Source organism: Charadrius vociferus, unplaced genomic scaffold (assembly GCF_000708025.1).
Source record: "Charadrius vociferus isolate BGI_N301 unplaced genomic scaffold, ASM70802v2 scaffold2020, whole genome shotgun sequence".
NCBI classification, from domain to species: domain Eukaryota; kingdom Metazoa; phylum Chordata; class Aves; order Charadriiformes; family Charadriidae; genus Charadrius; species Charadrius vociferus.
This window is the reverse complement of record NW_009646376.1, coordinates 66,190-66,505: the sequence shown is the minus strand read 5'-3', so window position 1 is coordinate 66,505 and position 316 is coordinate 66,190.

The window sequence follows — 316 nt, the reverse complement described above, 5'->3', positions numbered from 1 at the left end:
GGGGCAGGCCGCTCTCCCGGGGACCTGGCCAGCGGCTGTCGGCCGCTGCTCCGAAGTCTTCATCACCTTCTTCCCCAAAAGCTGGTGAAGAGGGGATGGGGTTGGGGAAAAGCTCTGCCTTCCCCACAGCTCCCGCCGCTACGGGGGGGCTGCGCAGAGAGGGTTATAGGGATGAGCGTTAGTCAATCGAAGGGGTAATTAGCACCCACGCCTCACCCCCTTGGGAAATGTGTCAAGGGAAGGGGGGGGACACACGACGACACCAGCACCGGCGTTGCTACAGCAACGGGAGCCTGTGCTTCGCCTGGCCGGATGG